The following is a 17,467-nucleotide window of genomic DNA, read 5'->3' on the forward strand; positions in this document are numbered from 1 at the left end:
TTATAAATATTGAAGGTCAAGGCCAACTTTATAAGTTGATACTCAATAGGTTCTATCTCATATTTGAATTGCTTTGTAGCCACAAGCCATTTGAGATAGTACATGTACAATTGAGATATAGTATCCAACATCTTTATGAGATTATCCAAATTTAATTTTAGATCATGGTGTGCCTTCAGGAACCTTTTAGTCATCTTCTCTACTACATTATCCTCAGTAAAAGGTTCATGAGATTCACTTTCTTCTTCAGCAACAGTGTCCATTCTCTCAATCAACAATTCAATTAATGTTTTTGGAATCACATCTGCAACATTTAGAGGAACAAGATTGTTCATGAGCAATTAAGTAACACAATCCTTCTCAATAGTGTCATGTTCATAGGACAAAACAATGAGATACAACTCTCCAACTCTTTTCAAACCATCTGACTTAGATAACATCTCAAGAGCTTTGTTTTCATCAAACATGCCTTCAGGGGAGGCAATTGTCAATTCTCTGATTGAAGCACTCTTCTGAAAATTAGTCTTCTCTTGATCATCATCATTACTTTCTATTGTAACAACTTCTTTGGATCTCTTTACAACTCTTTTACCTTTTGATACATTGGAGGAAGAAGTAACTACATTGTTGGGTGATCTTTTCATTATCTTACCTTTTGGTACCAATGCAGTTTTTTTAAGTCTTCTTCCACCAAACTTTCTCACAATCTCTTCAAAGGTTCCAAATCTTTCTGCATTTACATCCTTAGGCATCATAAGAAAAATTTCTATAATGTCCATACACTCGTCTTTTGATACCTTATAAGGAATCTTTTCAAGCCATGAAGTTCTAGGGATAACAACTTCGACAAAGAAATTGTCTTTATCCATAAGAAAATTGATATCCTCTTTGTACCATTTGACAATGTTTGGAGGAATTTGGTTCCTCAAAATCAACTCTTTTCAAATATCCAAGAAAACTTTATGATAGATAGCATCACAGTCAATCAAGTTATCTAGGTATCCTTTTATTTCAACATAAATTGGAACATCTCTTCTCCGAGAAATTTTATGCATTCTGAGTAAAGCATTAAGAAAGTAGAATACTAAACACACAATAAGTGATCCATATCAGAAGCGATACAAATTTTTGTTCATCAAAAAAAGATTGTCTAGCAATTGCTGCCTCAAAAGTTTGCATAAACTGTAGTCAACATTCTCCTTTATCATCTTGTAAGCTACATACACCATAGTAGAAGAGGTTGAACCTCTCGATTCTTGTAGGACACTTTGTATGAAATTCTCATGTTTGCATATCTAACAACCAAGTCATCAATAGTGTCAACTTGCAAGGTACTTTTATCAAACACAACACCAGTTAGCTTTTTCACCTCATCATTCTTAATAGATTTCAAAGCAGGTGTGGTTCCAAATGAACACAACCTAATTAAATCACATGGCCAATTTTAGAATTTGATATGGTTGATCTAGCCACAAACAATCTTCATGATTTTTTCTCAAAACTTTTCTTATAATCTCTTCATCATGAAAAATAGGAAAGTCACTCCATGCATCCAAACCCTTGTGCCCTAGAATAGCATATTCAACCCTAAATTCTTCTGCACCATCTACGAGAAGAGTTCTCTTGAAATCACTAAGATTTCCATGATCATATTCTTCCAAGGGGACACAAATATGATTGGAAATATCTTCCTTACATACCATATTGTTGGGAATAGCGTAAAATGCTCCAATTTCATCATCTAACACTAAAATAAATGGTATAAATTTCGAACTAGGCCTAGCCTATTCATTATTACTGATAATTCTAGGATTTGCCATCTAAGAAAATATTCAAACAAGATAAAATACCTTGAACAATTCTTCTTTGCCTCTTTTTGTGCTCTACTACTCTTTGATCACATATGCAAAAATGATTTTTGAACAAGTAATTTATAATCATTAATTAGGGTTTCAAAAAGTTGATACATTGTACACCCTTACTTGCCACAAATATTGTGAAATATAAAAGTTGATTAAAATAAATTGAAAAATACTTACATGCATCTGCAGTACTGAGAGCAACACAACACCAATCAAAGAGGGGATGAAAGATGTTCTTTTAAGATCTCCCCCTCAAACACATATATCCAAGAGCTAATTACTGGAAGAAGGGTCTGTACCCACAGAAGGTGTGGATCCATCCACAGTCTTTTCTTTGGTCTCAGCATCTGATTTCTTCACCCATTTCATCTTCATCTTCTCCTTTTTCTTACTAATGTCAATCTTCCTTTCTGGACCATTAGATTTTTATGTTCTACTTCTACAATTTCTTGCAATATGACCCATTTTGTTACAATTGTGACATATCAGACCTTTCTTAGATTTTCTATCATTCATCCTGATATTCCAAAAGTTTATGTTTGTCCTACACACAACAACTTTGTGTCCAAATGTTTTGCAAGCTTAGCAAGTTCTATTAAAAATATGAGCATAGTTCAAATTTATTTATCCATTCCTCATTACTCTACTTTTGCATTCAATAGTGTTATGACCAAACTTAGTACAAGAAAAACATTTCATGCCATTTGACTAATTTTTATTTTGACCTATGCATTCACTAGCTCTATTCCAAAATTTATTACAAGTGAAATAGTTACTATTAAAGGAAGAATACCTAATAAGAGCAAGTGGAGCTCTCCAAATATTTATAAAGCTTTGGTTATTATGAACTTTATTCTTAACTTTTTATTTGCCTTCATCATTTCCTAATCTTTCACCTTCTTTAAATCTAAGTCCACTCTTATCTGTATTCTGTCTCTGAGATTTTAAAACTACTGAGCTTTAATCCATTATCAATCTGGTCTTTTGCAATTTTTAGTTTCTCTTTGAGTTTAACAACTTCAACAATATTTTCACATTCCTTGGTCTTCTCATCGAGCCTAGTTTTGAATTCATTAATTACCTACTTTCCTTTGTCTAGCAAGGTTCTCAAATGTTGAATATCCCAAAAACTGAGAAGGGGGATGAATCAGTTGTACAATAAAATTTATTTTGCTTTTCCCATAGAAATAGATCCGGTAAACTATTCTTAGATTAGCTAACCATAAGAAGATACACACATGAAACACCAGATATAACATGGAAATCCCAAAAAGGGAAAAAACATGGAGAATGCTAGTTCTCAATATGAAAACACTGCCAGAATTCTCACTGCGGGTGGGTTCACTACCTAGCTAAAACCACCAGAAAAAGGAGGGCTCACTACCCAAAAGAAGAAAGAAAGAATCCACCACTGAGGCACAACTGCCACACTACCATAATTCTAGAAGAAACCTTAGTCTCACTGCCACTAGTACCAAATAGCATCAACTCACAACCACACTAATCAACCACTTCGCAACAAAGATAGATCTTCCTTTTCAATCAACTTTTTTTAATATCTATTTGTGTATTTTTCTCATTATAGTCATACTTTATTTATACTGGTCTCTGAAATAGAATTTCCCAAGTTGGCCAAGAAGATAATAAAACATAAATTAAAATAGGTCTTCACTAAGCATTACTGCAGTGGAGAGGAATGAGAAGTGGACCACATCGCAACACATTATTGATCAAGACAATAGGTTATCCAAATGTTGCAATCACTAAAACAAAATTTATAACATTTGGGGTCAACCGGACCCAAAATGATCACATCCAAAGCCACAACCAACACGTGCCAAATTAGAATAGCAAAGATAGATACATGAATAACATAAATCTAAAATCTCATCATTAGAATCATAAATATGGAGAAATGTGGAGCTTTGTAAACTCTACCAGAGAAACATCATCATAATTGCATATACTTCTAGAGAACAAATTTTGGACCACCAAAACATGAGAATACCATCTCAAGACAATATCCAATGACATACCAACACATCCTGAACAAATATGCAATATATCAAAAAATACAGAGAAAAAAACAAACACTCAAACACATCATTGGTATGTTGACATCAATGACAACCATACTAATATATCACCAACTTCACATTTGCAACAAAAAAGGAAATCTTTTCAACTGCCTTCTTATGCTTTTCTCTACTATCTTCCAGATTTACCAAAGTTGATCTCATTTTTCCTTCCATGTCAATTATGCCATCCACATAATTCCATTCATTCTGATCCATATCATTCAATTATTTTTCAAACATAGTGTTCAAAATCCAAGATCTACTTTAGTGGTTAAGCTGACCCTTCAATAACTAGATCTATGAAACCAATTATTGAACACTACCAGAGACTAAGAGGGGTGGGTAAATCAATAGTCACAAAATATTATCAAATTGAAGAGTTTCTAACTTCACCATTCATCAATATTAATGAGTAGAAAATAAAGTACAGTAACACCCAAAGCATTCACACTATGACACCAGATTTTTACATGGAAAACCCAAATTGGGAAAAACCATAGTGAGAATTAAACACAATATATAATAATTGTTTAATAATTAACAAGGCTTCCTGCCAAAAAGAGCTTACTCCTACTAACTTGTAGACTGAGATACATATCCTCAGGCAAGATACAAAAGAGAGACTTTCTCTACTGAAGATCACTTCTTTAAGGCGAGATACAAAACAAATCTCATAAAGCAATAAGAATAATAGATTAAATTATACAAAAAACTCATCTATTAGAATGCAGGTAAAAGTTCCATGAATATATTCATCTGACTAATTTGTATACCTCTAAATCACTGCTCTTACTCACTTTGTATACCATTCCTCTATCCATCCTACATTCATATTACTTTTGCTTCTCTCGTACGTGTTTTTATCCATATGCATTCATGATCCACATCTATTACAACCAATATATACCAATCAGATCAAGAATAACTATCCCTAGGCCAGCCAAGCTTGTATGTGACATCTAAATAGAATCAACCCAAAAATATATTATTTGAAAGGTAAAATGATATATACCAAGTTGGCACTCCTTCCAACATTTTGCATCCAGCCGCTCAAACCAAAAAGCACAAATAGGTAGCACCAAAATTTTGTTTTGTCCAATGCACTACTTATCCTAGACCAAAAACAAATAAAGCAATTCACCCAAGGGAGCTATAGCATCTGTCTTAACCAAACATAGTCTTCCAAGATATATCTAGAACAAATATCTATTCTGGTCCACAATAAGTTCCTCCAGAGAAATCACTAGAAGTATTTCCTGACTAAGTGGAGAAAACCAAACCTCTGAAAAATAAACTGACACAGCATTGCATATCTTCTTATCAGCATAATGTCAAGAGAACAAAACATCTAGACCACCAACTAATCCTATCCAATATCTAAATCACAAATAACAACCAAGACAACATGAGATTGACAAAGGTTTGACATCAATAATAACAATGATATCCAAATGTGTAACAACAAAAATTATCAAGGCAGTGAAGAGCCTCATGACATTTTGTTCATCCTTTATAAGAGTAAAAAAAGAATCATCAGAAAAATGGTCATTGAAAAGTTGTGAAGGTGAATCAGGTAAGGCAATCCCCCTAACTCTTCCTACCAAAATAATATTGGCCAAAAGATACCCAAAACCTTCTGCCACTAAGACATACAAAGAGGGAGTCAAAGGGTAGCCTTAGCAAATGGATTTGTGAAAGACAAAAATAGAAGACTAGATACCTTATATGGTGGTACAAACAAAAGCATCACCGAAAAGCATGTTAACAGATTGAATAAAATGAGGTCCAAAGCCAAGTGCCTAAAGCATGGAAAGGATAAAGGGCCAATTAATTATGTCATAAGCTTTGGCAAAATCAATCTTAGAAAAGGTAGCATTTTGCTTTGACTTCCTCGCCCATCCCATACCCTCCCAGATAGCAATGATTTTTTCAAGAATAAAATGAGATTTGATGAAGCCAGTTTGCTCCAGATGCACAATTTGAGGAAACAAATGTTTCATTTTCAAAGTCAGTGCTTTAGAAATTCTCTTGTATGAGACATTAAGGATAGTGATGGGCCACGAGCTACAAATATCCTTTGGATCTCTTGCTTTAGGTATGAAATTAATGTTACCCTTATTAATTAACTAACCTAAAGATCTAGAGAGAAAATATTATTGATAGACTTTAAGTAGGTCAAGACCCACACAAAAGCACATGGTTTTATAAAATTCACAAGGAAAACTGGCATGATTATGACATCATTGAATGACAAATTACTATGTGAAAATAATGAAAAATTGAGAGAAAATTGTGCTCATCAATTATGACAAGATTGAGAGTGAAAATTGCCACTTGGTTATGACAAATTGGGCCTCAAGATTTGCTCATAGAATAATGACAAAATAGGCATGAAAATAGCCTTCAACTTATGACAAAATGGTCTCAAAAGGTGGAGACAAAATAGAGAATAAATTAGTGGGAAAAGTTAGGAGAAAATTAGGTGGAAAAGGAAATTAGAAAATTAGGAAAAAAGGTGGCACTTAATTAATAAATTTTCATTTATTAATTAGCTCACAAAAGGAGGAAAACTAATTAGCCAATTAAATAATTAATTTAATTGTGACATAGCACACTTAGGATAAATTAATAAATCCATTTAACCTAAAGGAAAGTGTTAGAAAGGAGTAAATGAATTAATCATCAAACCTTAGGAGATAGACTACAAATGAAATTAGGTCTTGACATGATTAAAGCAATAAATGGCAAGGGTCACAATCAAAAGGACAATTGACAAGGACTTGATAATTGACATGACATTGATTGACAAATACCGATGATGAATGGTCACAAATGACAATGGATTCGATTGAAAAAGGATAAATGACAAAGGATCAATGACTAATTGATCCAAATTTGGTGAAGACTAATGATTGATTTAGATCAATGAAAATTTGATCAAAGATTGATAAAAGGTCGATTTGATGAAGGTTGACTTGATAAAGACTGAAAAGGACCGATGATGAATCAATCTCAAACTGATAAAATATTGATGACGATGACAATTGAAGATTGAAAGGGATTCAAAATGATCCAAAATGATTGATAATTGAGCAAGGATGATTCATAATCGACTGAAAATGATAAAGTTCCAGGAAAAACCCTAATTTGACACCGACTAGGATTAACGATGTTCAATTGACATGATAATCTTATCACAACCACCGATTGCAATTTGAAAATGATATTGACAAGACCTAATTGAAATGTGAGAGCATTGGAATTGAGAAGAAAAGAAATGCAAGAGAATGACAAAAATATTGATAAATGATAAGATCAAATGTGTGACATAGAATAATTGTTATAAGATGCGAAAACCCTAAAATAAGGTCACGGTGACATGTTAAAGTATGACATCACAAGCATTGACCATTTTTTAGCTTCTACAAAAATCATTACAACCAAGATCTTTTGTAAGGAAGTTGAGTAGCGAAACAACTTCCTACACTAACCTTGAGAGGAGGGTAATGCAAAAAACTTTATAGATCATTACAAGAGTTATAAAAAACTTAAAAGAAATAAACATAAATAGCATTCATACAACAAAATAGTGATTTATGTGGGGAAAACCCTTTCGAGAGAAAAAACCCACACTCCAAAAGCCACTCAAAATATTATTCAAAAAATCAATAACATATTACAATATACTTGCAGAGAAAGCTTATCACAAGAGTATCACCAACCAGAGATTCAAAGGTAACTCAATAGCTATAAGACTCTTACACACAGCCTCCATCTCACATACCTCATATATAGGAGATACAAAACATGAAACCGTCAAATGGTATTACAAAACCATGGGCTAAAACCACCCAATAAAGTGGAATCAACCTTATCTCCAATCTAGATACCCTATGGTGTGTCAAAACACACATCAATGCATATACCTCCCTTTTACAACTCATTTATGTATCCGATGCATTTTTATATTTCCTATTTCAGGAGAAACTTCTGGAGGCCATAACTTGTGAACCGGGTGTCCGATTGAATAACTGTTTGAAGTGTCAAAAAGATCGCGACGTACTCTATCACCTCATAACCTTCTATGTTGGTTGTGCTCACTTTTCATTCTATTTCAAAGCTTCTAAATTCCTCAAAATTAAATTTGAAATTTATCACAACTTTCAAAATTGGAAACTTTAATAACATCAAATCTAGTTATGATCTTGCAAAAAAAAATTACCGGCATGCTTATCTAGCCAACTCGAAGCTTTGGGAAAAATTTCAACTAGTTCATGCTCAAATAGTAACCTTTAGCAAATACAAGGTTGAGACACCATTTTCCCAACATTCTCCCACTTGTCGAACACCTTGTAAGAGCAAAGGGAGATCAACACAATAAATTAATTGTTAGGGGCTATGAGGCCCATAGAATTCAAACACCATCTAAACTTCTTTGTTCTCAGAGCCTTAGTTAAAGAATCTACAACATTCATCAAATTCTCTACCTTAACCAGCTTCACCTTGCCATCTTCTACCATATCTCTGAGAAAATGATACTGAACATCAATGTGCTTGGTCCGAGCTTGAAATGTCAAGTTCTTAGCTAGGCACTATTGCATGAATATTTTGTCACTGGTGTACCAATGACAAAATATGTATTTCACACATAGCTATGTTAATACAAAGTCTTTCCTCTCATCAAGGGGAGGTTTCCTGGAAGAATTTGGGTATTTCAACAACTTTGAAATTAAATTTGTGGGTAAGCTTAGGGCATGTAATTCTTTTTTTTCAGAATTAATGTATCTCCCTTCACTTGATGATATTTCTTACAGCTAACAAAACTAACAACTAATACAACTCCTTTACAATGATTTTAATATCTCAACAATCATGTAAGCTCAAAATCTTATGTGAGTGCAACTTACTTTATTCACCACAATTGCAACTATAATCACAACTCATAGCTCAAAGTCCCCAAGATGTGATTATTTTTCTTAAAAACTAAGAGCAACTAATAGCAATACAAAGCTTACTATGTAATCACTTAACTATTAGAAGATTTCCCAAATATGCAAATAGCACAAAGTCTACTTATCACAATTGGAAAGCTCTCTTACTCACATAAACAATATCACCAATAAGAATCAAGTATTTAGGAAATAATTATGAGAACTGGACATAAGAACAATTCAATCATAAACACAATATTTGGCCCAACACAAAGTTTGGAAACTAACAGATTTCTATCTTTATTTCCTTGAATCAATCTTTGCATCAAAAGCTCAAAGTCTTTGTTGAGGCAAAAATTTGGCAGAGTCTTGTTTAGCATAATAAAAGATAAATATTTACAAATGAGGTTCCTCCTTTTATAGGAAAAGGAGTTGAGAAAAATGTGGGCTCAGTTGACTAATTCAACTGTAAAGTCCCACTTGACCACAACTACTGCATAAAATAAAAATGCAATTGCAAGAAAATTTGCAGTAAGAAAAGATGCAACTACATGAATTCTACTTAGTGTCAATAAGGACACTTTATTCTTATTTTTCTTCCCTCTAGATTTACTTGGAGAAAGATCAGTCATCCGCCAAAATCTACAACATTTTTATCATGAAAATCGATATTCACCATCAGATCGCCATCTTCAAAGATCTTGAATGATGCTTGAAAGATCAAAATTACCCTTAGACAAAAAGATAGAAAAATCAGCAAATCATATTTCAAAACCCAATCTGCACTTGGGTAGGTCAAGGTTGCAGGTTAGGTTTTAAAACCCAATCTGCAATTGGACAAAACCTAGGTTGCAGGTGGGGAAGACCTACAAAATTTCCTAACTTGCATTAATTGTAGACCAAAACTGCACTTTGGGTTTTAAAACTCAACGTGCAGGAAAACACAAGAAACACTGCATTTCAGGTTTTAAAACATGAAGTGCAGTCAAAAGATGAAATAAAAGATTAAGGGAAAAACATGAAAATGAAAAATGAAAAAAATGAAGATGCAAATTGACACGACTTACGAGATAAGTCAACCGACCTTGGAGGATGTGGGCTATGAAATAGACAAATTTTGTAGGGGTTGTCCCATGATTCAGGCTAGTTGAAATCGGTCACAACAGGCATATTGAATTTTGACTTTGAAAATAAACTATCACTGCACCTTGTTTTATTTCAATATCTGAACATAGTCTTTTAAACCAAATGGCTTCTTTACAAGCATGAGTAGTTGCCATATACTTTTCTTCTATAGTGGACAAAGCAACCACAACCTATTGCTTACTAATCCAACTAATTGAACCACCAAATAAAGTAAACACATAAGCACTGGTGGATCTTATTCTATCAATATCACCTGTCCAGTTTGAATCCATATAACGATGAATATCAAGGGAAATCACGTCTCCTACCAACTTACCAGGACAACACAAAGAATACTCTGAGGTACCTTTCAAATATCTGAAGACTCTTATAATTGCATCCCAATAACTCTATAAGAATTAGACATATATCTAGAAAGAATTCCCACTGCTTGGGCAATGTTTTCTCTAATACAAACCATAACTAGATCAAACATCCAACTGCACTTTGGTAAGACACATTGCTCTTCTCTTCCATCTTTGATGGGGATTTAGGACAATTTGAAATTGATAATTTTATTTTAAATATAAAAGGAACACACAATGGTCTATAATCATGCATGTTGAACCTCCGTAAAATTGAATTTATATATTTACTATAGCCAATATTGTTAGAGATACTTATCTTAGTTGGCATTAATATCAAACCTGGTGACCTGAATTGGTCTGGATGTGTTCCAGAATAGTGGAAGATAGGTATGTATGATGTGTTGTAGAAAAATGGAAAATAGGTACGCATAATGCAGATGGTAGATCCCATATGTTGTTGATATATTGATTTCTCTAAAAAAACATATTGTCAGTATGAGGATTTGTTCATCTTGTAATGAGAGATTTGGTGTTGGTTGTGGCAATTGGTTTTGTGCTCTAGTCCTTCATGTACTAGCTTATCTCTAAGGTGCAACCATCTGCATTTGTGTCTTGATGCAATTGTAGTAGCACAATTTTTTATATGACTATTGTTATTAATTGAGATTGTTGTATTCATGATTTTGGTGCTTCAAAATTTGTGCTCGGGATGTTGTGCTCCTAAAGTATATTTGGCTATGCAGTATTGAGAATATCTTCATGCTTCGATATCTTGATTTTTAATGATAAGATATTGATGATTATTTGTTCATGTCTTTAACCTCGTAATGTTGAGTTAGATCATGATCGTGGTGCTCCAATAGCGTGTTATTGTGAAATTTCAAGGATATGCTTATTATGAGTTAGGTCGACCTTAAGAGATTATGTTAATGCTTAGTTCCGATGATTGTAGTGTGTTATTTGACCATTGAAGATATCATTTGGGAAAATTTTGTTAAGGCCAACTTGATGAATAATCTTATTGTTATACGAGCATATATATGTATTATCACATTATGCTTAAGAAAAAAGGTATGCAAGGAGATGTATGAGAAAGTATAAGAGATAAATTCTGATGAAGTAAGTAAAGAGCAAGGTGATAAGCAACAAAATAAAATGGTTGATGTTGACTAAGTAAAGGAGAAGGATAGATCCAGTGATAGTATTTTGGAGCAAGTTGATAGAAAAGCAATTTGCAGAGTTTTCTTAACTAGATCTACTACAAATTGTTGGTGTGTTGTTTGAGCTTAATGGAACTAATCCCATGCATATGTAGATGCAATTTTCATAGTTCATTTATTTTCTTTCTAGTAGTGAACCATTGTAATCTGGGTAGTGAGCCCTCTGGGCTATGAGCCTCATTTGTAATCTCATATAACTAGTTATATTATCTTGAGAGTTAACCCTCTCCATGGTTTTTCCCATTTGGGTTTTTCATGTATAAAATATGGTGTCTCTCTTATGGATGTGTATGTTATGGTTTTTGTTACCATTTCTTATTTTACTTAATGCTAAGAATATCTAAGATAAGTTTCATATTATCAAAGAATGTTTTGTTTTTGGAAATATCGATTCTCTCCCCCTCCACCCTCCCCCTCAGTATTCTTGTTTGTTCAACATAACCATACCTTTATATTCACTCTATCTCTTCTTTAATTTCCATCCCAAGAATGTATTTTACTACATCAAAATCTATCATTTCTAATTTAGTAGCAAACTAAGACTTTAGTTCTAAAATCATACCTTTCCATTTCTAAATAAATAACATATCATCAACATATAATGTAATGTATAGGAAATGATCACAATCTAATTTATAATAAACATAGTCATCTGATTTAGAACGCTCAAATCCTAAACTCAACAAATATGTATCAATTTTTTGGTACCACATCCTAGGACTCTATTTGATTCCATACAAAGATTTCTTTAATTTACACACAAAATTAATTTTACCTTTCACCACATAGTGCTCTGGTTGTGTCATATAAATATCCTCCTCCAAATCACCATGAAGAAAAGCAATTTTCACATCCATTTTCTCAACCTCTAAATCATAAGGAGCAACAATAGAAAGCAAAAACCTAATGATAATGTAGACACCTAAAAATGTCTCATCGATCTTGCACTAATTATTCATTTAATTAATTAAGTAATTCTTTAATTATTTGATTAATTTAACATCATTTTTGTTGGAATCCAATAACACTGAAAGGGGGGGTGAATTAGTTTTATACTAGAACTCTCAATTTTATCCTTATTAAAACATGCATACACCAACTGGTAGATTAGTACATATATATTTGAAAGAAGTAAAGCAAACAACAAGCCAATCGCATAAATGAACACCATAACACTCAAAATTATATGTTGGAAACCTCAAAGAGGAAAAACCACAGTGGGATTTGTGACCCACAATATCAATCCACTGGCCATATGAAGAGATATTACAAAATATAGGGGCCTGCACTTGCAGGAAGGCTTACAGCCTAGAGCACACTGCTCAATCACAGAAGGAGCCTCACTGACTACATACAAATCCAAACTACAATCTGGAGAAATGATTGAACTTCAAAGATAACATCTTCTATGCCTGAGTAGAGTTCCAGTTAAGCTCTGTTTGTTCCGGTTTGAAACACTAAACCCTTTACCGGAATACCCCTTTACAAAAATATCCTCTCATACATAATCTCTCTCATATATTTTGCATTTGTTATCCATCCATATTCACATCCTTATCATTATCTACATATTCATCACACATGAAAATGATCTAGCCAACTGACCTATATACCCTTTACAGTTTATCATGCCTTATGTCGACTTACAAAGATAATTACAATATCAATATACATGTCGGCTAGATAACATAAATACATGAATATCAAAAACAATTTTCGAAGCCAAATCCAAAAGATGTCGACCTCCAATACTAATAACCTGATTCTAAAACATGTCAAGCTGCATTTCCTGTGACCTGAGAATTTGTTCCAACCTGCCTGTGCTAATGTTGGTGTCGATGTCGGTGAAGCATTTGTCGATACACAACTAACCCAAAACATGAAGCCAGAATAAGTTGCCATGTTGCCATGAATGACAACATAGTGAAACCAACCAATTGAGTGTTAATTGCCAACAATCTCCCCCTTTGGCATTGATGGCAACACTCATGTGAAAAATGATCATGGTTTCAACTATCAGTTTCATCCAGAACCTGCTCCCCTTGAGTTGAATATTCATCTATAATCATAATAAAAAATACTCCATATCTCCCCCTAATGTATACAACTCCCTTTTTCTTTTTCACATCTATATCACTCCCCCTTTGACATCAATGCCATCAAAATTTCCAGAAAGAATATCAAAAATCAAAAACCAGGACGAAGAATGAAAGATATTGTACAATGACTATCCCAAAGATATCTTACCGGAGCTTAATATATTTAAAAATATCCAGATAGACCTTCTCCAAAAGCTCTAGATATGTATCCCAACCAAATTTGAAAGTGTCAAAAATAGATACAAGTCCATTTAACATATGTGCAAATGACTCTTTCTCATTTAATTGTATTGGTGTGGGCTTACAAACCATATCTATACATTCCTTATGTACACTAAGTGAATCCAACCAAGGACTCACCAAACCTCTAAGACTTCTGGCTCTTCTTATGACTTTGTCTTTTTCTTTCTCAAGATCAGAAACTTGGGCTTCCAAAACCAAAATTTGACCATCAATGGATGTAGTCAATGAATTCAATCCATCAAAAGAATTGGCTATACCTGCAATTTTCTCTTGAGTATCCTTAATCCTCTTATCCAAATTAATTGTAAGACAATATGTGTTTTTGATTAAGGTAAAAATGGGTTTTGAAGGGACCCTGAAACCCTTTACAAAAGGAACTTAAAGGATATAGCATTTAAGAAACCAGAAGGAACAAACCAACGAAAAGCCAACAAAAAACCATAGAAAACCAGCTAAAGCCCCAAAAAGCCACCAACAAAAACCAGCCGAACCTAAGGAATGAAACTAATTGATAGTTTTCAGGGCATTAGCCAGGGTATTGCTAATCCCATACAAGTCTTTGATATTTTCCCTAAGAATAGAGATATCCTTAGCAGAAGCAGCCGCATCTTTCTTGACACTTGCCCTAGTCCTCTTTGCAGCACCACCAGGAGTAGCTTCCCCACTACCAATCTTGATAGTTTCTTCATCCATGTCAAGGTCCACTCCCAGTTTAGGAGAGATGGAATTATTGAGGACCTTAGTAATATCCTCAAGGTTTTTAGTGACAGCTGACAGGATATTTGGGATAATGCCCAGCAAATTTTTTATTGTCGCATTCCCTTCTTCCAGTGATTTAACCTTCTCCTCCATATCCTGCTTCCATTTTATCTGATCCCTGTTATAACCCTTTCTTTTCTTGTCCCTCTATTTCCCATTTTTTTCAAGGTTCTTCAAAAGTTCATAAGTCCATCTGTCATAATCCAATCTAGCCTCAGTGAGTTTTTTTAGGTTATCCAGGAATAACCCTTTACCAGCACTTTCCTTATCCTCACTTAAACTGTCCTTAGTCATATCCTACTCAAGCTCCTTATTCTCCTCCCTCTCAGAATTCACATATTTATCCTCGTTATCCTTGTCTTCCATATCCACTATAGACTTGCTGTTGTAATTGCTAGGACTAGCATTGTGGATTGGACTGTCATTATCGGACAAATTCTCACCCCCTTCATCCTCTACACCCACCTCCTCATCTTTCTAGCTGTCTTCACCATCAGAATCATCCGTATCCATTTCACTGTCATCTTTACTAGTTTCCTCTATATCATTATTTTCTTCATAGGTTTCCATCCCAGAGGCACTCTTACTTTTTTTACTAGAATTCACCTTCTCCTTGCTGGATTCACCTCCTTCCAGTTTTCTCTTGGCTTTCCCTAGAGAGGTGGATAACCTCTTATTTTCCAACAAGGTGGGAGTTTTACAGTACTCATAAATGAGTAGGAAAATCCCACAATGGAGAATCAAAATTTGAGGGATTCTTACTATGTTTGTTGAGGGACCTAAAAAGGTAGTAGGGCAGGGAAACCCTTTTGTCATGTTTGAAATGGTTTAAAAGAACAAAGTGATAAGTGTGGGCCCTGGAAAAGCATCCCTCAATAGTAATATATTCCATTATGGCATTCAAAACCCAACCCCATATTTTCTTGATTTTGGAGGCTTCATAGTAACCCCCTATGGCTTCGCCAATTTTAGCCCTCTCTTTTTCCTTACGTGGGAAAAGATTAACCGCATTGTTGGAAACTTTGAGGTCTCTAAAAAAATTGAGCCCTGAGTGGGGCATACTAGTCATAGTAGCTATAAGTCCCACATCCAATTTGAACTTTACCCCATAGATTTTAAAGGACCCATTACACCAATTTTTCAGAAATTTTGGAAATGGCAAGATTTACCCTACCTTTGTTGTAATCCACCAGCTTCTCCATAAAGCTTGTACATATTGTCTGGTTCCTCCCTCCTTAAATCTCCTCCCATTTTCAAAATTGGAATTTCATCTCTATTTCTCTTCCAACTCAACACTTATTTCCTGTAGTTACTCGAAGTTTTGAAAAGGATGACCCACAAAGAGTGTGAAGTAATATTAAACTTGGTAGGGATTCTGTAAGACAATATGTGTTACAACATACTCTGTAAATATTTGTACACTTCTTTAAATAATTATCTATCAATTTCAACTTTTCATTAATTTCCTTCCTTTTAGACTTAATCATTTGATCAAATGTAGCTCTCTTTGCCTATGTGAACCTCTCCAGTTCTTGTCGGTTTGAAATCTATTGTAAGGATTGAAATCCTTTGAAATGTGTCATGTAATTGTCTTAAGCTAGCTGGAAGGGCTCACTTCTCTGTCAAACTTGCACTCCGGGACTAGTCTATGCAAAATAGTGATAGACTGATCAATAATCCCTTTATCCATAGATCCTTCCTTCAACATTTTTTGTGCAGCCATCATCATGAGTTCAATAGAACTCATCTCAGTTATGCTTTTCTTTTCAACTTGCGAGGTGTCAATTGACAATAATGATGGACTAACTATCGGATTCCTCTTTCTTCTCCTTTGATGATTTATCCTTTATAGCTTTCTCACTTGCATCGGTGGCTTCACCACTTGGTGCAGTCTCAGTAACTGTCAGTTCCTCCCTAGGAACTATAACCTCAACCTATACATGTGTATCCAGAGGACTGTTGTCCTCAACATTAGTATCATGTACATTATCAACCTTTACACTCTTTTTATTTGTTGGTATCTCAGCATTTGTATGTACATTTGTATCTACCGGGGGCTTAATTTCTATTATCTTAATGTTTTTGAAAATTGAGGGTGAAGTACCCATAATACTCTTTCCTTTTCCTTCAACCGGGATGTCTACAGTATCTGTCTTAGATTTCGGTAAAGTATAAAAACCATGGTTCTCTTCAAAGAACTTAACCCATGCCTTGTGGGTCTCCTTGATTATCTCATTTACTTTTCCTAAAATACGATTGATTATTCTATGTTTGTTGTTAAACATTTTCCTATCTGCCACCTCAAGTGTCATATCCATCTCCTCTTGTGCAATAGAAACACAAATAGATAACAACTCTTGAATAAATATATGCTTATCTTCTTTCATTACAGATAGTCTTCTAGCATCTAACATATCATACAACTGTGTCGGTATTTGGTTTTCAATTTCTATCAAGGCTTTCTTATAAATATCCAAATATAAAAAAACTGCTTCCTCTACTTCTCTTTGTTCATCATTCTCTAAATTTTTATAATAAAACTGTGCATTCTTTAACATACCATCTTTAGTAATCTCATCAACTAATTCTGCACAAGTTTTTGGTGGAATGATAGTTGCATTACCAAATTCAATTGCCAAATCAATGTCATCCTTCTTCCTTCTTCCAGTACCGGATGGAGCTGAAGGTGTTTCTTTTGGAGCTCATTTCTATGTTAGTAACTTGAATGTAACTTTCCTAACCGGTTTCATTTTAGCCTCTACCTTGGTTTCTTCTGCTTTCT

Source organism: Cryptomeria japonica, chromosome 5, assembly GCF_030272615.1.
Source record: "Cryptomeria japonica chromosome 5, Sugi_1.0, whole genome shotgun sequence".
Taxonomy (NCBI): Eukaryota; Viridiplantae; Streptophyta; class Pinopsida; order Cupressales; family Cupressaceae; genus Cryptomeria; species Cryptomeria japonica.